Source organism: Lycorma delicatula, chromosome 10, assembly GCF_047948215.1.
Source record: "Lycorma delicatula isolate Av1 chromosome 10, ASM4794821v1, whole genome shotgun sequence".
In the NCBI taxonomy this organism is placed as follows: Eukaryota; Metazoa; Arthropoda; class Insecta; order Hemiptera; family Fulgoridae; genus Lycorma; species Lycorma delicatula.
In genome coordinates this window covers 53632101-53655842 of record NC_134464.1, presented here as the reverse complement: position 1 = coordinate 53655842, position 23742 = coordinate 53632101, and the positions used below count along the sequence as shown (strand labels likewise).

At 28.8% G+C, this 23742-nt stretch overlaps 1 protein-coding gene across 2 annotated transcripts in view; it reads left to right on the top strand.

The window, feature by feature from the left end:
- Positions 1–3682: 3682 nt before the first annotated feature.
- Positions 3683–23742, top strand: part of LOC142331469 (uncharacterized) — a 118254-nt gene continuing 98194 nt past the window's right edge. The window contains exons 1-3 of one of the 2 annotated variants that reach the window (XM_075377404.1): positions 3683–3788; positions 10408–10491; positions 17478–18036. The gene's annotated coding sequence lies outside the window, so the exon portion shown is untranslated. Of the gene's footprint in view, positions 3789–10407; positions 10492–17477; positions 18037–20914; positions 20983–23742 lie in introns of those variants that run through there. The other variant, XM_075377403.1, reaches the window with a different exon arrangement.

The following is a 23742-nucleotide window of genomic DNA, read 5'->3' as shown; positions in this document are numbered from 1 at the left end:
TTCAGTTTCACCTTCCTTGGGGGTGAATACTTTTAATGAATATTTTTAATATCATAACCATGTAGACAATGGCTTTAAACCTTCCCTGGGAAAACCTGAATATACCCTGCAAATTTTAAAGTAATTGGTTGGTTGGTTTGTTAGTTCTTGCATGATGTGATAACAAACATACAAACTATATACATACAGTTTGTCTCTGAATAACCGTGATCTGTTAAATGGAGAGTACAGGATGCATCCAAAAGTTAAAAGTTAGCCTTCAACTTGGTAAAAAATACAGTTTGAATTTTGAAAATCGGACGATTGTTTGCAGTGATATTATGAGAGCACCTTCCAAAAGAGCGCCCCATAGGCACCCTGTTAGTCTCCCGTGAGGAGCTCGCATATCTCACTAGCCTCACACAGTCTCCACGGGAAGCCTATTAGTGTTAAAAAGAAGTTTATTTTCTGTAACGTAAATTTAATTCTATTATTTTTGTAATGTTCATTCGACTCGTGCAGTTCAACCGCAGCTCATATTGTGATTGAGACTCGCACTTCGTTAATTCAATTATTAAATGCCTTCCCAATACTAATCTGTATTACTATCGGAAGGCAGAAATCATTTGTTTTTGTAAGTTTTATGTTTATTTATAGTTTGATTGTTACTGTTTGAGCAACTTAATATTACTTTGGTTATACCGGAATTATCCTGTTTACTTGTACCGATTCATTGTATCCCATAGAACTTACAAATTATAATAGGGTAGTGTATGATACTGCAATCATTTTTTTATGTACTGTATACGTTTTATATGCAAATTTAACTACAGTTGACATGAAAAATTAAGTAAACCTCCGTGGTAGCGTCTCGTGGTAAGTGGTCCCGGGTTGAAATCCCTGTCAGGCATGGCATTTTCACACTACAAAAATTATCATTCACCTCAATCCTCTGAAGCAATACATAACTGTGGTCTCGAAGGTTAGAAAAAAAGAATAGATAAATGGGATAAAAAAACGAATCCACCGGGTTGGTCTAGTGGTGAACTCATCGCAAATCAGCTGATTCCGAAGTCTAGAGTTCTAAGGTTCAAATCCTAGTAAATCCGGTTACTTATTTACGGATTTCAACCCTAGATCGTGGATTCGGATATCCTTTGGTGGTTGGGTTTCAACTAACCAAACATCTCAGGGATGGTCAACCTGCGACTGTACAAGGCTATACAACTTTCTTCATTTAGGTTCATACATATCATCCTCCAAAATAATACCTTACGCTGATTCCGGAGGCTAAATAGAAAAAGAAAGGTGAGTAATGACTGACAGCTGTCAACTGAGCCAGCGATCTTCCGATTACTAAATTGAATGTTGACCGTTACACTATGTCATTCTCTTTATTTTTGTTTGTAAAACTTCTTCCATGCAAAAATATGTACCCCAGTCACACTTATACTGTTTAACTTGATGCAGATCACTCTCGAGGTAGTATCTAATTTAACATCAATAACAAAATTTAACTATTGGGCCATTGTCCGAATTCAAATCCATCAGGATTTATTCTACTTTAACACATTCAATCCTAAGCCCGTGTTTTTCATGGGCAGTCGTATTTAATTATGTTATAAATTTCATACACATAACATTCGTTGTTACGCTTTAATTCAAAAACGGTTCGTTCTTTAATTTATTTGGAATGATTCGTTTGTTTTTATCCGCAACCTGCCGGATATTTTTGGAAATATAGAATATAAACTAATTGTTGGTTTTCGTGTTTAGGGTTAGAAGTGCTTTTGTGGCGTGTTAATTTGGTTGTAAATAAAGTAGTTTTTCTTTGTTAATTATGAAATGTTATTTGAATCCCATTTTTACATAGATTCGGACTCTGAACAAAGTAATAATATTTGAATTAAGGTCTTTTTTGCACAATTTGATCTCTTGAATATCCAGCCTGCTTTTCTCGAAGGGAAAATTTGATAGTTGATGAAGCCGTATGTGGATTTAGAGGCAGGATAAGATTTCGTGTTTATGGAGGAAAACTATAGGTGATTCGTCAACCGCATATGTACTTCTATTTGAAATTTACACAGGTAAAAATTACAAAAAAATTTATTTCTCTTTTCCAAAGACTTCTTTCTGATTATCTTTATAATTTTTTTGGGGGTTTTGTGGGCGAAAAACGCTTTAGCGTTATCATCGCCCGGGATTATCTTGACAAGGGAAATACAACATTCACGGACCGGTTTTATAGTTCACCAGCGGTTTATTTTTTATGGCAGTGACAGAGTAAAGCTGGATGTCCTATCAGAAAGAGCTTCTAAAAATAAATTTAGTAAAAAGTCGTTTACATGAGAGGAAATCATCTGTGTGTCAAATGGAAAGACACTAGAGATGTATTAGCCTTATCTTCAGTTCACATAATGACAGTGAAGTACATGTGCATTCTAAAGGGGGCACATGTTAGTTTTTGTTTACAAAAACAAAAAAAAACCGGATGTAATTATCAATTATAGTAATAATAAAACGGGTGGATAGAAATGACCAGATTATTTCATACTGTCCATTCAAATATAAGCAAATGAAATGTCAGAAAAAATTATCCATGATTATACAAGAAATCATGTACAAAACTGAATAAGGAATTAAGAAGAAATGGCTTTTTGAAACGTCTGCTCATACGTAGAAAATTCAGAAAAAACAGGGCAGTACAAACTTATGTACAAAAAAGTAAAAACAGCAACATGAAATATGTTGATGTATTAAAGAAACTACCAGTAAAAATAGTAAAGTGTTATAGGAACAAGAAAATGTATTTGAAAGGTGGAATAGGTACAACACTGCTCAAAATGAGGCCAAGTGATCTTCTTATGAAGGCTGTAATTAAATGGAAAAACCTGAAACAGAAGCAGCAAACCTAAAATTGGAAGTTTTATTAGCATCAACATAACTGATTAATTCTTAAAAGAAGATTTCAGGAAATAATAAAATTATGTAATGATAACAGTGGGATATTGTCAGATTTTCTTAAAACAATCATGATTCCATTTCCAAGAAACATTATGTTAAGTTTTAATCTTCTCTTCAACAGAAAGACCAAGTAAAAAAAAAAAAAAACACACGATTTAAAACAAAATAGATTTACAAGGAATAGAGGCACTGCAGATGTGATTAGGCTAATCAAAACTATTAGTAATAGGTATATAGGAAGAGGAAAGGAATAAGTATAGTGTCAATTAGAAAAACTAATGTAAATAATAAGACAAAAAACAAATGTAAAATCCAAACATACAAGATTAATTAGAGAATTCAGCTGAATCGGGAATTAGTTATTAAAATAAAGGATGCTCAAATTAAGTTTAACCTAGGAAGAGGAATAAGCAAGGATGCTGCCTTTATTTAATGTGTAGTTAGGAGATATGATCAAAAATGCTCTAGAAGATGAAAGAATAGATCTAGGAGAAAGGAAAATAAATTGTAAAATGTTAACAGTGTTGTAGAATATTTTTTTTTTGGAGATGAAGCACATGATATGCAAAATTAGAATACATTACTGCTGAATAGTGACAATGTATGTTAAGAAAACAAAAGTAATGACAGGTTAGGAAAAAATAAGCCCATGAATATCTACAAAAAAAGAATAAAACAGTAATGGTGAACAATATCTAGAAATACTTAGCACAAACAGTGTACACTTAGCACAAACAGATGAAGCCGTATGTGGATTTAGAGGCAGGATAAGATTTCGTGTTTATGGAGGAAAACTATAGGTGATTCGTCAACCGCATATGTACTTCTATTTGAAATTTACACAGGTAAAAATTACAAAAAAATTTATTTCTCTTTTCCAAAGACTTCTTTCTGATTATCTTTATAATTTTTTTGGGGGTTTTGTGGGCGAAAAACGCTTTAGCGTTATCATCGCCCGGGATTATCTTGACAAGGGAAATACAACATTCACGGACCGGTTTTATAGTTCACCAGCGGTTTATTTTTTATGGCAGTGACAGAGTAAAGCTGGATGTCCTATCAGAAAGAGCTTCTAAAAATAAATTTAGTAAAAAGTCGTTTACATGAGAGGAAATCATCTGTGTGTCAAATGGAAAGACACTAGAGATGTATTAGCCTTATCTTCAGTTCACATAATGACAGTGAAGTACATGTGCATTCTAAAGGGGGCACATGTTAGTTTTTGTTTACAAAAACAAAAAAAAACCGGATGTAATTATCAATTATAGTAATAATAAAACGGGTGGATAGAAATGACCAGATTATTTCATACTGTCCATTCAAATATAAGCAAATGAAATGTCAGAAAAAATTATCCATGATTATACAAGAAATCATGTACAAAACTGAATAAGGAATTAAGAAGAAATGGCTTTTTGAAACGTCTGCTCATACGTAGAAAATTCAGAAAAAACAGGGCAGTACAAACTTATGTACAAAAAAGTAAAAACAGCAACATGAAATATGTTGATGTATTAAAGAAACTACCAGTAAAAATAGTAAAGTGTTATAGGAACAAGAAAATGTATTTGAAAGGTGGAATAGGTACAACACTGCTCAAAATGAGGCCAAGTGATCTTCTTATGAAGGCTGTAATTAAATGGAAAAACCTGAAACAGAAGCAGCAAACCTAAAATTGGAAGTTTTATTAGCATCAACATAACTGATTAATTCTTAAAAGAAGATTTCAGGAAATAATAAAATTATGTAATGATAACAGTGGGATATTGTCAGATTTTCTTAAAACAATCATGATTCCATTTCCAAGAAACATTATGTTAAGTTTTAATCTTCTCTTCAACAGAAAGACCAAGTAAAAAAAAAAAAAACACACGATTTAAAACAAAATAGATTTACAAGGAATAGAGGCACTGCAGATGTGATTAGGCTAATCAAAACTATTAGTAATAGGTATATAGGAAGAGGAAAGGAATAAGTATAGTGTCAATTAGAAAAACTAATGTAAATAATAAGACAAAAACAAATGTAAAATCCAAACATACAAGATTAATTAGAGAATTCAGCTGAATCGGGAATTAGTTATTAAAATAAAGGATGCTCAAATTAAGTTTAACCTAGGAAGAGGAATAAGCAAGGATGCTGCCTTTATTTAATGTGTAGTTAGGAGATATGATCAAAAATGCTCTAGAAGATGAAAGAATAGATCTAGGAGAAAGGAAAATAAATTGTAAAATGTTAACAGTGTTGTAGAATATTTTTTTTTTGGAGATGAAGCACATGATATGCAAAATTAGAATACATTACTGCTGAATAGTGACAATGTATGTTAAGAAAACAAAAGTAATGACAGGTTAGGAAAAAATAAGCCCATGAATATCTACAAAAAAAGAATAAAACAGTAATGGTGAACAATATCTAGAAATACTTAGCACAAACAGTGTACAGTGTAGTTAATGCTGATAGAAGAGTTACTGAGGGTATGATAGGCCATCCTGCATTGATCACATTTTCGATCAATTTTATATTAACACACAATGTTTCTAGTGCTGTCATTCTGACACATTTTAATGATTATAGGGCTTTTGTCATAGCTATTAATAAGGACAGACCCCAAAATAATTTGTAAAGGATTTTAAAGGGTCCTGGATTAAGATCATATTTATATGAACATGACTGGAGGGAAATTCTTGATGTTGATTTTCAGTTTAATAACTTTTTTGATTTAATAATCAATCAGAATCTGTTATTTATTTTAAGTCATGGATGAAGTTGGGCTGCACATTACCATATTTCGAACAGATGGGTTGTATAAGATGTGGCATAAAAAGAATGAATACATTTAGTTTAAGAAAAAGATAGATGTGTGGATTATGGCAGCTAAAAAATTTTTAAAATGCGAGGAATTACCTGCAAAGAATCAGTTGAGAATTAAAAAAACAGTATACTTCTATGCTTACTACTAAATAAAAAATATATGTAAATGTTGTTTCTGATAAGATAAAATTGCTAATATTGTTAATGAATATGGTTCTTGGATCTACTCTATAATTTTTAATGTACTACATTCACATAAATTTTATGGTAAAGTTATAACTTTTTCAGATGATACTGCTCTAGTATATTCATAACAATCTTGATAAGTTGCAAACTGTAATGCAAGTGATCTGGATAATTTAGGCTTATGTCAGTAAATTAGTTCATAACGCTTTAAAATAAAATATCTAATTTTTAATTTTCCATATACTTTCGGCTTATTAGTTCCATGAATATACCATAATGGTGACTGTGCTTATATAAATGCAACTGTTAAGTGAAATATCAGGTGAATTTTATTATATACTTGGGTTGATGGTTTATTAAATTTAAGGAAGTTTTTCCACTCTATCTTCTTCACCAAATCTACTTTGTCCTAGTTAATTTGAAATTCAATTATAGATTGCATTGTCAAAGATCAACATAAGAAAAATAATAGAGGTGTGAATTATGGCAGCTAAAAAACAATAAAAAATTATTTCGGTAGGAATTACCTACTGAAAGATAGTGGAGAACTATAAACCTAGGTTCTTTAACTGCCTGCTGGGTAGTGTAAGAAGTACCTGTAATTTTATTTTAAATTTAACTTGAGTGGATTTTCTATTTTTCATTTGATGAGATGGAAGCACTGTCTGGCATTGTGGCATTGACTTCTTACTAAACTGTATACTTATAATGTTGTAAATCTATTACAAAGATAAACTTTATAGGTTAATTAAAGAGAGAGTGTGGATGACAATTTTGTATATTGTATAATTTTTATACACACACATATATATATATGTATATACACATTCTAAATACATTACACTTGTTTTTGGGCAGTGTAAAAATTGAGATACTGTTAAAACTGTGTTTTTCAAAAAACTGTCTGCCTTAAAAAAATCCTGTCCTTGAACCCACCTTCAATTTATAATTAGTACAAAGTAACTGTGTACCACCTTAAGGGAGGTACAAATAATGTTAATTTTTCCATTATGTTAATATAACAATATATATTCTATAACATTAGAAACAAACCTGCAAATCCACTTTCAATATCACTTTACTCGTACATCCGTCCAGCTTTCCTTTCTAATTACATGCTTCACTTTAGACCTGAAGAATACATGTGCTGTTGCTGCTTTTTGAGGTCACAAATAAAATTTTATGATCAAATAGTAAATGTAATCATAACAGCAAGTGTTTCCTTAAACCCAACTGATATAATAATGAATATTGGACTTAAATAAGAATTTGTGTGAAGATTACAGTAGGGATGATGTACAGCCTAATAGGCAGTATTATATTGTGTACCCAATTAACAGGATTTGTAATCGGTGATCAGTGACAGCTGATTGGTGATTATAATTATTATTTATTATGTTACAGTTATGTTAATGTGCTATAAACTAATACTATAATGCCAGATTAAAGTAATGGTTAAAACGTAAATAGACATTGGCAATATAAGTTGTAAAAATGTTTGACTTCTTAGTAAGCAGTATTATATTTTATTTGATAATGTAAATATATTTCATGTGTTCTAGTTGCTTTTTACTACCCTGCCTAGCGCTATAGCAGTAGAAGTTAAAGTATGGCAACCCATCAAAATAACCTTTTAAATAAAAACTACAGTGAGACAAGAGGATGGTCTTACAATATTACTCGATTGTGCTCTGGAAAAATTAATTGCAGAATATAATAGGAAAATACAAAAACTTAATAAAAATGGGGGGGGGGGGGGTTAACATCTTAATATTTAAATTTAAATGTTTTACCATTAGCTGATGATCTGATAACTTTGGTAAAAGACTTTAGATAGAGAAAATTAAAATCAAGAACTAGAAAAATGTGCAATCAAAATTTTAGGCTTCAAATTCTATATAATGGATTCCAATAATAAAAGTAGAATCCAAACGGTGAAAATTTCAGAATAAGAATCAATCAAGAGTCAAAAAGTTTAAAATTTAAAGCAAAATAATTATGCTGAACATGTTTTAGAAAAAAATAAAAGCCAGAATCTAATAATTGTAACTTTACGGCCAAAACTCAAAATAATACTGCTAAATTAAGCAAATCTGAAGTATTTTACCAAAATTTTTAAAAGTCATACAATTAGAAAAAGAACTAATTTTATGGTCACTTGACTGGAATGGATGAAAATAAATTAATGAAACAAATATTTAACTTTTTTTTAAAAAAAGGAAAACCAAATAAGCTAGTTAAAAAAATGTAAGATCTCAAATTATTAAATATTTCCACAGAAGTAATTTCTGATGAAATCTTTCAGAAAACTAATCTTTCAAGAAAACTAGATAACAGCAATAAAGTAAGCAATAAGATAAAGCAAGCAGTAACGTATGCAAGGTAATAAATAGCAATAAAAGGACTAAAATAAAATAGCAATAAGATACGTTTCTAACTTTTGAAATGCACTCTAGCTTATCAGAAACAAAACTGAATCAATATGTAATGACACCCTCAGCTATTGAATCTGCACGTTTTTTTTATTTATTAGTTCACATCTTATTTGCATTGACAATAGGATTCACACATTTATACACTGAACCTAATTGAATGACTAATTACCAAATTTATCAGGAACATGAAAATAAAAGATTTTAAGACAGATTAGCTTTATAATTTCATCCAGATTAGGATGCAAAATTAAAATAACTTGATCAAAAATTTTCTCAAGAACTCTTATGACTTGAAATTATAACTACAGTGGCTTCTTCAAAACAAACAATATAGCACATTCAGAGTTGTATCATTCATTGAGTTGTAACTTATTCAGAGTTGTATCTTACTGTGCAATATCTTATCTGTAAAAGCATCTTCAAGAAAAGAATTTCATTTAAAAACATTTCATTACAATGAATAAACATTGAAACACATTTTTTTGAAATGATTGCCTTTACATAGTAATTTTTAATATAATTTAAAACAAATTTCAAAGACACTTAATGCTAAACATTGACAATATTAATATAATCATCTATGATCTCACCATTTGTGTTCCATTTACTTCTGTTGGATTATATAATTCTATGATAGTTTATAATTTAAAACATTATGAAGTGTTTATAAACATTATCTTAACACTAAAAAAACAGCTGAAGTTCATTACTGTTTGAAAGACCTATAGAATTTCTTAGGAAAAATCTTATAAAAGTTGTAAATATACAAATATGTATTTAGAGCACGTAACACTTTTTGGCAGTAACAGTAGATAAGAAATCCAGAAAGAAACACAACAGAACCTTTAGAATTTTAATTACATTGTTCAATGTTGAAGATTTTGTACCTAATTAAAAAAAAATTAGTTTAAAACATTTGTTCTCAAAGTGGGCGATAATGCCCAATCTGAAAATTGGAGGCATTCAAGCTGTCTAGGAAGGTGATGACTGATAGGAAGGTAACGGCAAAAATTATGTTTTCCTGAGATTTCAAATTAAAATTAAATACTTACTAAAATATTTTTCAATTGAAAGCTTAGTTTTAAAATTATTGTATTGTTATACTGAATACGCTATCACTTTTATTATATAATTATATATCATTCATTCTGTGAAACCTCCTATGTGCCTCAAAAATCAATTTTGAGTTGTATACCACTGGAATCAGCTTTTCAAACTCTACAAGTCTATGCGGTGAAAAAAAGAAATCTCCTAGGTAAAAACTGAATATTTCTCAAATTTAGAAACCTCTTGTGTAACATTAATCCACACGGGAGTTTTCCTCTATTTGATATCGTTATGTAGATGGCTTAGGGTGAACTATGTTATGTGAACCAGATGTTACTTAAGAGATTTCATGCAATCAGCTGTTTGTACTTGTTTGTATTAATGTGGTTAACACATGTGGTTAATGGTTTTTTGTTTTTTATGTAGATTTATTAATGGTTTTCGTAAATAATCAATGAAAATGATAGCTAAATTTAGTACATCCTAACCTTAAATTGAATTATACAAATTATATTAAAAAGGAATTGAAATTAACTTACCAGTAAATTTTCTTGTTGCTAAGCTCAGTAAAAGTTCCCCACAACTAAAAATGGGATTACTTTTATTCATATTTTCAAAAACACAGTTTTACTGGTCAAAATTTACTGGTAAGTTAATTTCAATTCCTTTTTAATATAATTTGTATAATTCAATTTAAGGTTAGGATGTACTAAATTTAGCTATCATTTTCATTGATTATTTACGAAAACCATTAATGATACCATATGAAATTTGTAATAATTTTTTCCCTAATTATGTTATTTGTTTAAGGTATTGACCTATAAGCAGAATTTGTTTCAAGATTCTTTAGAAATAACTTTTAGTACTCAGATTAAAAATCTGTTAAGGTTACATTTTTCCTTATAACCTAAAGTATCTTATAATAGAAAATTCATTACACATTTTTTTGTTATGATTTTGTTGTATTATGTTCTTTTTCTAGAAACCCAAGGGGCAACAAAAGATGAATTTGTTAATGAAATTGAAACAGAAGCAGTCCAGAGCTCCTGTCCTTTAGACAAAACTGGTAAGTCTTGATGTTTAAAAGATTTTTTTAATTGCAGTCTTTGCAGCCATTTTTACACACTAAATTCAATCTATCCTTTAACTTTATTTTAATAAGTTTAAAATTGGTAATATGTTCTAGTAAGCTGATAATTTCTTGATAATTACTTTTTTTTAGATGTGCACTTTGCACATCTAACATGCTGAATGCCTTGTGTGATGATCCTATGCTATTAAGTAAACAATATAAATCGGTTAAATAATATCTGGTAGCTCTCTCAACAAAATAAAATTCCAACATTCATAAATTTTTGTTTGCTACCATATAGGTGCAAATGCCAGTATCGAATTAGTTCAACGAAATGGATCTTCTTTTGATGAAGCCAATGAAGATAGAATCCTTTTTTGTAATTCGTTGATACCGATTTCAGGTAACACTGCTGTCTATATATTTTTAGATTCTAATAATGAATATTCACAAGACCAGCTAGAGTTTATTGATATAGTTGTCTCAAATAACACACCAAACAATAATTCAAGAGCTATTTCATCATTGGTTGACTCTGAGGTAAATTCTGAAAGACCTAGTATTGAATTGACTGTTATTTTGAGGAAGTTGGCTCAAATATTCCTACTGCGACTAACACCTCTTGTGAGGAAGTAAATAAGGTTAGAAAGCCAAAAAAATTAAGTATTGCCGAGATAAAAAAACATGAAACATAAATTTAAAAAAAAAACAAAAAACATAGAGCTTCAAGAAAAAAGTATTTAGGAGATAAAAGAGTTGGAAGACAGGTTGTAGGAACACTTGTAAAGGAAGCTAGATCCCTAAAAGGTAAATGTAACCGTGTCTTATTACCCGAACCTTCGAAAAGAACGAATCAAACTTTTTTGTGCACTACGGTATCTGATACCAAGCAACAGGAAATATTTAATCATTTTTGGCATAGTCCTACCTCTTGGAAAGAAAAACAAACATTTGTGACAACTTTAGTTAATTCAAGGCCCATTATTAAAAGAAGAAGCTGCATACATCTCAAAAACGTCAAATTGGAGGGACATGACAACCTACTGGAAAATGATGGTGGAGAGAAGATAAGGGTATGTAGAATTTTTTTTTAGACACTTGATCTTGGAGAGGATACATTTAAAAGATGGGTTTATAGATCAGGACAACTCAATAAGATAAGTGAGAATGGAGAATCAATTGATGAATTAGATGGACAGACTGATAAAATAACAGAAAAGAAGCAAAAGAGAGATTATAAAAAAAAGATGGAAGTCCCAATAAGTGACACAAAAAAATCAAAATCTCCAGGAGCTTAAAAAAGTTATAAAGATTTTTGGCCCTTCTATGATGGTCTTCCATTCATTTGTGCAGGAAAACGAGGAGCAACAGAACATGTTAAGGTAAAAAGAAATAAAAAAAAATGTAAAGAAAGGTGTCAACAAATTAATATTTTTGAGGTAAATTCTGAAAGACCTAGTATTGAATTGACTGTTATTTTGAGGAAGTTGGCTCAAATATTCCTACTGCGACTAACACCTCTTGTGAGGAAGTAAATAAGGTTAGAAAGCCAAAAAAATTAAGTATTGCCGAGATAAAAAAACATGAAACATAAATTTAAAAAAAAAACAAAAAACATAGAGCTTCAAGAAAAAAGTATTTAGGAGATAAAAGAGTTGGAAGACAGGTTGTAGGAACACTTGTAAAGGAAGCTAGATCCCTAAAAGGTAAATGTAACCGTGTCTTATTACCCGAACCTTCGAAAAGAACGAATCAAACTTTTTTGTGCACTACGGTATCTGATACCAAGCAACAGGAAATATTTAATCATTTTTGGCATAGTCCTACCTCTTGGAAAGAAAAACAAACATTTGTGACAACTTTAGTTAATTCAAGGCCCATTATTAAAAGAAGAAGCTGCATACATCTCAAAAACGTCAAATTGGAGGGACATGACAACCTACTGGAAAATGATGGTGGAGAGAAGATAAGGGTATGTAGAATTTTTTTTTAGACACTTGATCTTGGAGAGGATACATTTAAAAGATGGGTTTATAGATCAGGACAACTCAATAAGATAAGTGAGAATGGAGAATCAATTGATGAATTAGATGGACAGACTGATAAAATAACAGAAAAGAAGCAAAAGAGAGATTATAAAAAAAAGATGGAAGTCCCAATAAGTGACACAAAAAAATCAAAATCTCCAGGAGCTTAAAAAAGTTATAAAGATTTTTGGCCCTTCTATGATGGTCTTCCATTCATTTGTGCAGGAAAACGAGGAGCAACAGAACATGTTAAGGTAAAAAGAAATAAAAAAAAATGTAAAGAAAGGTGTCAACAAATTAATATTTTTAATAAAATAATATTATACTGTACATTTATTATGTAAAACTATAATGTACAGAACTGTTACTTTAAACTTTTAAGAGTGTTTTTATATTTTCACGGTATACTAATGAAGCTACAGGTATTCATTAGTTTTATTTTTAGTTGGTAAACCTAATTGTAATAATTCAATACAAAGTTTAATTTTTTGTTTATAAAAGTCTGATTAAGTTATAATATAAGTCAGTAGGATAAGAAACTAATTAAATATTCCTTGTAATGTTACTATATTTTTTTTTTATCTTTTAACTGTTACTTTAATTTTTAAGAGTGTTTTTATATTTTCAGTGTACTAATGAAGGAATAGTTATTCATTAATTTATTTTTAGTTTGCAAGCCTAAAGGTAATTAACTAATTAAATATCTCTTATAATGTATTTTTGTACTGTTATCTCTATGTATTTTACATTCTATCTGTGCAATTACTTTGTTTCGTAGTAATTTCAATAATTAAGAAAAACATTTTATAATATGGACCTAATAATATCATAAACGTACTAGGTTTCAGTTTAAGAAAAAGGCAGGCAAAATTAAGTTTCTAGGCAGACAGATGTTTTTCAAAGCATATTTTTCAACTATAACTAAAACATCCAAGAATAAAGTTCAAAAGGCCCTATGTAGCTGATCACCATTGTTTGAAATCACCTACATGGCAAAACAAACACATAGTATTTTTTTTAATTGTAAGAAATCTTCTAAATAGATGAAAAAAAGAATTTATCTTAAAAACAGGTAATTAGAAATCTTAGATTAAATTTACGATATAACTGTAATATTGCATTTTGTTAATTCAATTCCAAAGGTTTTTCTGCTCTCCTGAAAAATTTAGGTCTTTGCAGGTAGGAGGTTGCATAGAATGAATGATGATGTATATATATTGTTATATAACTACACAATTAAATATGCATTTTAATTGCTCTCATTTAAAGTGTAAGATTCAACTCAGAAATAGGATATGCCACATTTAAAAACAATTGCAGTTGTTTTTTTTTTAAGAGAACTACAATTATTATTTTTAACAGATGGTAAGTTTTAGGCTAGAAACGTTTTGATTCTTAATGTGGGTGGTGGGTGAAAAAGTTTAAGAATCAATTGTTTAAAAGAACATTATTACATAAAAAAACAAAAAAAAAAAAAAACCATTGTGAATATTTACACTGTACAACTATGCTGGCCAGGGGTTTGTCAAGCTCTTCATCATTTGGCCAATAACATTTTACTTTACTTTATAATCTTCAATTTCCAGGATCTTATTCTGCACATTGTTGTGGAATCATCATACTGTAAGTTGTTGTGGTTGGATATTATCTAACCCAAGCCTCCCTGCCGCCACTGAGTTAGTTATAATTTAGTAATGGAAAGAATGATCTACCGTAATTATAAGATATAATGTTAAGAATTAATTAACATATAGTATTTATTAAACACATCGAGATCAAATGTTAAGTAGAATTTTGGACAAGTGTTCAAATGACATAACCTGAGCCTATAATCACAAATAAAAATAAATTTGGATTGTTTTGTAAAACGGAAAAGTTAAAATTTGTTTTAAAACAATTAAAACAAAATTTCTTCCCTTGGAGAAACTGATTCATTAACCTCTTCATTTTTTCTTCCAATAAAAATCTGAATTCTAGTTTTAATTCTCTAAATAGGATTTTTTTACATTTAATTTTAATTAATGATTCTATATTAGGGTTACAATTTGACTATCAGTTTCAGATTAATGCCTTAATAATATTCAAAATACTTATTAACATGGAAATTAGAACTAACAAGCATAAGTAATAAAACGTTAACTTCGTTCATAAAAAATATTAAAAAAGTTTCAGTTAAAAGATACACCAGAATTAGGTCTAAATACACTATAAACATAACGTCTTTAAAATTAGTTATAATTTTATTTAAAACTATTAGTATGTTTAACTGTAAATAATGTAAAACGGGTTCAAAAATTCACATTCATATTGTGTACAATTAACTATACATGTCATTACTTACTTTTAGGTAAGGACCACGACGCAAAATAGTATTTCTTTATTAGCTGAAACCAATCAGTCAAATTATTTTTCTATCAAATTCTCTTAGTAAGCATTCAAGTAAGATTACTTGGAATAACAAATTAATCTAAATCGTTTAACTGAGAAATAGCCGTAAACAGTACCGTTACAAAGGACGTCAACAGTATACAACCATGTGAGTTGATGTATTTAACGCATTCTCACGTCGCTTAAGAGAAAACAATGTTAATCTGCCGCCATTTTTGATGCGTTTTTTAAAAATCTACCCTGGAAACAAGTCAAGTGAGTGTTATAAATGGATTAAAATCAGGATTATTCTGGAACTTATAAAAACCTAATAATAAGGATAGATTAAATTAAAATACTATACTTACATTATTTATTCACACGAATTCATTATCTTTTTTTCTATATACACATACATTTTAATTTTTTTATCCAAAATTTATTTTATTTCCATCAAATTACTTAGTAGAGATTAGATAGGTATCTGTTTTTCTTTTTACAGAGATGTTTCTCAATAAACATTATTGCAATATTTAGCAGAGTTAATTTACTATTTTTTTTTTTTAACCTATCTATATATATATATTAATAAGTCCATTCACAGATTCCTGGATATATATTTATAAGTAAAGTAAAATATTTATTTAATAACATTTATTTAACATTATTGTAACATAAATATACACTAAATCACCAGATAGAATATGTTCTACTTTTTATAGACTTTATGAAATGTTTGTCTCAATCTTTCCAAAAATCTAGAATATATATCCTAATTCAATAACATAATTACAAAATACTATAACTTATGCTATATAAACTTATCTTATTTTAATATTTAATGGTGTTACTTCTCTTGTTTTTACAAATAACTGTGTATCTCGTATAGCAATGAAAACAGTATTATTTTCAGTATTTTGTTTTCATCGTGCCTACATATCATCATAATATATTACAATTCTTCATTATTATAATAAATATATTTATTTTGAAACTAACAAGAATAATGGTTGTTGATTTTTATTTAGAACAAAAGAATATTTCATAATAATTTTACTGTAAGGTAAAAGAAAATATTGAAAATACACAATATACCGTAATTACATGAGCAATGTTATAAATTGATTTAAACAGGAATTGTGATTCACTGTTTACAATGTTATTTTGTTTCTTAGAATCGAGTTAAAATCTCTTAATTTTAAGACATTACGCCAGAATACGAATTCTGGGGTAATGCATTGTTTCATCTCTCATAACAAGCGACCGACCGACACGGACAGTTTAATATTAATTTTTTTAAACAACGTTAACAAACGAACGTAATCAAGATATCCAAACGGTAATAAGGTTTTCCATTATTTCTTTTTACCTAATATAATTTACACTCACGCATACTACCAGTCTGCGTCCTTCATATATTTTTTTGGTTTTTTTACTAAATATCGCTATTATTTATTTTGATATAAAAAACATCAGTTTTAAAAAACATAATAGTGCAATTAAAAATAAAAATGTTATGTCTCCACTTTAGTATCACAAAAAGTAGCGAGCTAGCCTGTTACACAAAAGGTGTCGGGGTCGATACTCTGTCAGGATCTGAACAAAATTTTACAACTTAGACCATATCATCTTTACGAACTAATCTGAAAAAACACAAAAGGACCATTTATTTTAATTCAGATGATAAAAAATATTAATGAATAGTACAAAAGGGGATTATGATATAAAACGATTATTTCCAAATTTATCTCAAGTCGACTACCGTATTTCACAGTACAGCCCAGCACATCTATAATACAAATAAGCGCTGTATTCCTTCTTATCCGCCGAAAGGTCCCGGTTCGTATACCGGTCAGGCTTGAAACTTTAATTCACTTCAAAATTTCAATACGGTACTTCCCCACACAACCTCCAACCGAATATAGTGAATATTAAATAATATTCAGATTTTGTACTCGAATTTTTTTTTATTAAATTTATATTTAATACAAAAACAATATTAAGAAAACAAACTTAAACGAAGAAATAAATATATCACGGAGAATATAACATTGATTTTACTTATTTTAGGAATTTTTTTTTTATAAATAATAGTAAAATTATTATAATATATTGATTCGTTATTAAATTAAAAAAAAAAAATTACCGTAAAAATTACATTTTTTTTTTCACTCCCTTACCTTGGAAGATTTATTCTATGTAGTGTTGAATAATTCAAACGCAAGCAGCGAATTATATGATGCCAAAACTAAATGTTAGAACTGTGTTTTATGAATACAACCCTCCCTATTAAGAATAATATTCTCCGTATATTAACCGAAGCGAACGGTTTTCTTAAATAATTTTGAAGTAATTTTCAGTTTCAGTAAACCTTATTATCTCTAAATAATTAATATATTAAATTATTTATTTATTTGTATACTCACATACGCGCGCACAATTTTAATTATATATAAATACTGAAATATACTATTCTATATAAATATAATTTTTTTTTCTCACTCAAAATCTCTTTTTGCTAAACCTTTGTAATGTTACGATTCGGTTGAATGCGAATTGTATAATAGAATAAATCATTTTTAACAGCAAAAATAAACAGTATAAAAGAAAAAGATGGCTTCTGAACGATATAATGAAAGAAAAAATTACTAGTGTGGTAAGTTTGTACGTATTGGAGAATGTGAGAGGGAGTGTGCACAGAGAATGGAACAAGATAGGTGAGTGCATTTGACTTTCTCGTTCTTACACCTGGTTCGTCAAAAACAACTGCGTATGTCAAAGTGTGTTACGTAGATGAAAAATTATATTTATTCGGGAGTGTGCACAGAGAATGGAACAAGATAGTATTATAACTATTGAGTGCATTTGACTTTCTCGTTCTTCCACCTGGCTCATCAAAAACAACTGGTGTGTCAAAATGTGTTATATTGTATTGTGTTTATTATATTATTAGTTGTTTCCATTATATTAAGCGATGTAGAGAAAATAAACAAATCTTATATAGTAATATTATTTAACATTTTCTTTCTGATAATTTATTAATCTAACAAAAGTGTTATTAACGACGTTGTCGTACAGTAAATGGTTATTTCTTTACGATCTGTAGTGGTGTTTTTTTTAGAAAATATTTCTAAATGTAAACTAGGTAAGTTCTTTGAAATAATATTTTGTAATAAGAAAAATAGTACTCAATTAAATAATGGTTAACTTATGGGAATTTAATGAACTAAACATTTTGTTTAAGTACATTTTACTTTATAAAAATATGGAACTAAAATAATTTGCTTTCAAGTAAGTACCGGTACACTAGAAGAGAATAGGTACTTGCTTGAAAGCAAATTATTATTTTGTAGACTAAACGTTTTATTTACGTTTTAATAAAATAATATTATTATTATTTCTATTTAAATCTGCTCTTCTTACTAATTATTTCGGATATCAATATTTTATTGAAGTTATATTTTTTGTTTAAAAAAAATTAGATTTCTGTTAATAACAAAACCTTTTGCCTGTGTTTACATTTGGTGATTAATAAATTAATTATCTATTTTAGAAAGTAAATTCACTTTGTTCTTCAGTTTGAAATACTTAGAAATATTTTCTTACTTTTCTTGAAACTTACATTGATGTGTTATGCAGGTCGGTTTTATGTTAGATGGTCAGACTTATTATTAATTTTTTTTGACAAAAATTTAACTAAAATTTTTATTCTGATTTTATTTTTCATAAACCGTGATAACTTACAACATAATAAATGAAAGCAACTTTTAAAATTCACTTGTATGTGTTAGCTAAAGAACATAGTTAACGGTACATAAACGAGTAATGCTTTCAATTATTTAATTTTATCTAATTTTTCAATTTATATATACAATTACATCCGCGCACGTAAACGTGATGATTCCACACACACATATATATATATATGTACATTCGCGTGCGCGCTTTTATACCTTTTTTTTTTTTTGTAAATATTACTAAATATTTTTATTTTAATTTAAAGCAGAAATTTAAAAAATCGAATATTGTAATTAACAATAAAAATATAATGTCGCCGCGACCGTGTCACACTATTTATAAATTTAGCCGATTAGTACTTTAACAGTAAGCACATCTACAATAAAAATACGCGCGCCCGCAAACACACACAAAGAAAGAGAGAGAGAGATTTATTTTTTAATACTATCAAAAAGGAATGTGTGAAGTTTAAGGTCTCGGGATCGATCCCTTTGACACAAAACTTGGACACCCCTTTCTTTTTCCTGTTTAGCCTCCGGTAACTACCGTTTAGATAATTCTTCAGAGGATGAATGAGGATGATATGTATGAGTATGAATGAAGTGTAGTCTTGTACATTCTCAGTTCGACCATTCCTGAGATGTGTGGTTAATTGAAACCCGGTTGGGTTTCAAAGAATACCGGTATCCACGATCTAGTATTCAAATCCGTGTAAAAATAACTGGCTTTACTAGGACTTGAACGCTGGAACTCTCGCCTTCCAAATCAGTTAATTTGGGAAGACGCGTTCACCAACCCGGTGGGTTAACTTGGACACCCCCAGATCACAAGGTATTCACATATGACTATCGCCTCCCAAAAAAAATCATTACTGAAGGTTCTAGATTTAATTCTTTGCTTTAATTATCATTAAAAACCTATTTACATGTTGAAAGTTTGGAATTGATTTTCGTTTTGGACACAAATTTGCATTAGTAAGTCGTACCCGCATGTCGTTCACTAAAAAAAAAGAAATATTGCTGTAAACTAAAAGGATCAATTCTTGGTTACAATATACATAATCACATGCTCAATCACTATTAATAATAGTGATTATTATCACAATCTATTGGTTTCTTATGCAAATAAATATTTTTTATATCGACATTTATACATAAATTCGTAATAAAAGATTTTAAAAACCTACTGATATACTGAAGGTCTGCGGTTCGACTCTCATGTTAGACACCACCACCGACAACTGTTTAGCCAGGTTTCGTAGATAAGAATTGACTTACAAGGATGTTTTCAATAATTTCAATCGAAATAATCTTCACGATTAAAAAAAATAAATAAATCTGTGATGAATCGATTACAATGTTGAAGTTTAATTTTATATTTTGGTTCGGTTTAATCATTTTATAAATAATAGTTATATACATAACACCGCTACTGAACAAGGCTGACACTGCTAATGACTGTCGTAAACTGTCTAACTTTAAACGCTTGTAGTTTAATGAAGTGAAGAAGGGGAAGTTGAATTTCTTAGCAACAAGATGTTGCCATTTAGGTTATCAAAAAAATGATTGTACTAAAACAAATATTCAATTAACCCATCTTAATTAATTAATTAACAAATATGACAAATATTTTGTCTCAATATAAACAATTTAGGTTACCGAATTTTGTTTTTTTGTATAAAACGACAACCTAATGAGAAAAATAATAAGACATGAAATAATTGTTACGACATTGATCTCAAATACAACACACACACACACACACACACACACACTGATTTGTGTCATGTCAGATATCATTAGACAAATGAATTATCAACCATTAGATTTATGAATTTTATACATAAATAACGCTGGAGTCACATATATTTATGATACATGACTAACTATATATATAAAGACTTTAAACGCCGCCAGAATGTCTTTAAAATAAGTAATCTTTTTATTACTGAATAAATCAATAAATTTACTCGGTTCATCGGTTGATATTTGAATACATCAAATTTTGTTGTTTTACAAATACTGTTATAAAGAGTTCCTGTGGGCATTAAACTATGTAAACTACCGTTCACGATTGAACGGTAAGAGCTAAAAAAAATTTAGACGGTTCCGAAACTTCAAAATTTTCCGATTCAAAAATAAAATGTTAAATATCGTATTCAATATTCGTTAACACCTCGGAAATCAATTTAGTTAAAAATTATTTCAGATGGTGCGATTCTGATCGATTAAAACGAACCGATCCCGACTGTCGGTTAGACATTTCTCTTTTTGTTGTAAAACTTAGAACCTTAGAACTCTCGATTTCGAAATCAGCTGATCTGCGAAGACAAGTTCACCTCTAGACCAACACGGTGGGTTCATTTTAAAACGGTTATATTAAAATTTCTTTGGTTACTGATTCTAGGTTAAAAGTTTTCAGTATTTGGACTACATCTTTAACCAAAGCTGCAACTATCAAAGGCACGTTCTTAAAAATTAAATAATTAAATATTTATAAATTCTGTATCACAGTGTTCATTAAAAATTATTATTAGAAAATAAACATTCACAGTAATTATAGCATTTTGAAAGTAGCAGACATGAATTCATAATTGGGAGAAATATTTAAATAAACTCAAATACATTTTGTAACAGTGGATAAAGGTGTATAATTAATTTACATTTTTCAAAATTTTATATTTTGGATATTGGATGTAAAATAAGGTAAGTTTCAAAATCTAATTTTAATTTTATTAATTTACAAGACAATCTATATTTTTTATTTATATAAGTTATTTCTTTTAACGAATAATATTTTTTGAAAAAAAAAACTTTATTTTACTAATTAATTCTGTTACATTTCTTAATTTTTCTAATTCAACAGAACGATTTACATATTACGTAATTCCATAAATTTATCTTCAATTATACTAACTGTTTTATGAAACTCATAGTATCTGTACTAAGAGACTACCGGTCATTAATCTGATTTACAATAACATTTTGTTTGTTTTATTTCTTCTAACAATTTTTTATATTTTTCTCCATCATAAGCATGTAAATTGGTAGTAAAGAACAATCGAACCGAGACCATTAACAATTCGTCTTTTATTTCTTACTTTATTACTTACCAAGACTATTTTTAACTTATTCATTTTCGAATGAGTAATAAATTTTAAATAATTACTTCCATCTCTAGACTTATGACTGTTTTTACTTACATTATACAATTTATAATTAAAAGGTATAATTAAAACAATTTAATAAATATTCTTAAATATTATTCAAATTTTATAAATAGATTTACTACTTTATCATAATGAATAAATGTACCGGTAAAAAGCCTCTAATTTGGCTAAATCTAATTCTATCGGGACCGTTTCCGAATTAATAGTTAGGACCTGCAAGATATTTTAAATACAGATCGTTAAATGTATTTTACTTTTTGTATATGTCGTGCTGTTTTTCACTGAACTGACTTTTCCTTTATCATATTTATTTTTCTCTTTACTTCATCATCTTTACTTTATGATTTTTGACGTAATCGTTTATTATCTGCCGCTGTATATCTGCTTCTAACAATGAAGTTGGGTTATGTCCATAAAATTTTCAAACTGTTTTAATTTGGTAACAGAATAAATACTACTCTTGTACGCAATAACTGCATATTTTATTTCATTTTTAATACTATCGTTTTTAATTTCTTGTCGGTTATTAAAGATTCTGATATGTTCAGTTACCGTAGACTGAAATCTTTCACGTTGACGATGGATGTTGTGCTTGTAAAATATATTTTAATTTTATATATCCGCATTCATTTTTGAATTATTGAATTCGGTATCATTATTAGAAATAAATTTTTTCAGGTATTTTATGATGGGTAGATTAATTTAATAATTTATCAGCTGCTTCTGTTAATTGTGATCTTTCAATCCATTATACTTGTGTATACCTAAAAAACTATCTAAATTGACAAAATCTTTTGTTTTTCAACAACAAAAAAAAACGCCTATCGATATGAAGTATTTTCAGTGGTTTAGGTGTTGGAGTCAAATTCATTTCTGAATTTTAAGGAATTCTTTCACGATTTGTTTTTAAACGAATTTCACATTTATATAATTTTACATATGTATTTTTAAATGCGGGGTATAATATTAGCGGATCTAAATCTATCAAAAACATGTTCAAGTCTTGATATATGTTCCTCTAAACTAGTTGAATAAATAAGATAAACAGGTTAATTTTATTCTGAATTCCAACTAGTATATTCGTAATGTGTTGGGAGGTAGGTAAGCTATTAGGTACATTTTATTAGAAAGCTACCTATTGTAATGGATACCGTGATTCGACTTCGGGAAAATTTCGATATATCTTCGCGTTTCACATCCTCCAGACTCCAAAACCACCGTCAGCTCAAAAGCTTATATATATTTCATTTTCTCGTGGACACGATAACTGCCGTAATTTTCCGCAAATCACTTTCAAACTGTTCCCTGAAAAAAAGATGCGACCCAAAATCTCGTACGAGTTTGTTAACGGCCAAAATCGGACGATGGGGATGAAAATGGAGGGCTTTTTCGAAAAAAAAACAAAATATTGCTATAACCTTTTTATTAAGTAAAATATCGAATTCGTTTATGTTTCTACGATTCTTTGAATAAGAGCCTAAAACTTTTGTAAGTAAAGTTTTTTGATATCACCAACCATTGGCTCAGGGGGTAGAAAAAATGAAGTTTTGAAGACAAAAAACAAATCACACCTCCCTTAATAGGCACAGTATCGCATCGATTTAAAGTGTTCTTTAATCGTCTAAACATTACGTAAAACTTTGTCAGACACAATTTTTGATATAACCAACCCGTACGGCAAGGATGACCGGAGTGTTGCTGGAATTGTAAGACGTCGTAAGCTAAACATGTGAAACTTTTTTCACATTGTCGTATTGAGTAAATTTGAAGTTTTCTTAACTTTAAGGTGGGAATTTTTTTTATTCCCTCCTTAGCACCGGTGAAATCTTTTTTTTCAACTTCTTTTTAAATTATATTGATGTATTAATAATTTAATAATTATTAACCGCTTGATTGTAAAAAAGGTTTATAATAAATAATTCAATAATAATAAAAAATATGAAA